This window comes from Fulmarus glacialis, unplaced genomic scaffold (assembly GCF_000690835.1).
Source record: "Fulmarus glacialis isolate BGI_N327 unplaced genomic scaffold, ASM69083v1 scaffold32693, whole genome shotgun sequence".
Lineage (NCBI taxonomy): Eukaryota > Metazoa > Chordata > Aves > Procellariiformes > Procellariidae > Fulmarus > Fulmarus glacialis.
The window spans coordinates 34,206-34,781 of record NW_009202877.1 but is presented as its reverse complement, the minus strand read 5'-3'; positions in this window follow the sequence as shown (position 1 = coordinate 34,781).

Genomic DNA, 576 nt, shown 5'->3' with positions numbered 1-576 from the left:
ACAATATATATTTATATATCTTAACAGACTGCTTATACCTCGGTTGTGTTAACCACAAAACACACTCGCTGCCTCTGCTTTTTCCTCTCAGATTGTGAAGCCAATCATATAAAATGGTCGGATGTGCCCCCCGCCCCCTTCCCAACCCCCAAAACTGCATGCTGCACGGTGCCTTTCAGACCAGGAACAAGGGCTGTGGGTGAGCGAGTTGTCTTCCTCCAGTTAAGAACAAAGACATTATTTTTATTTACAAAAAAAGGAGAAAAAAGTTTCCACACAAAAGCACTACAATGATAACTCCCTTTGGTAAAAAGTGTAATAAATGTCTCCGTCGGTCTGTCTGTCGGTACTAATTCTCAAGCCACCTGGTACTATGGTACACAAGAAGCTAGTACAGTTACGCTAGCACATCAAGCATACTTCCTTTAGTAAAAAAGAAAAACCAAAACAAACAAAAAAAAACCCCAAAAAATTGACAATTTGTACATTTATTTACAAAAAAGGAGGGGAACATGTTAAAATCGTGTTGTTCTCTGTTGTGTGTGTGTACGTACATGTGTGTGAAAAGCTGGTGCA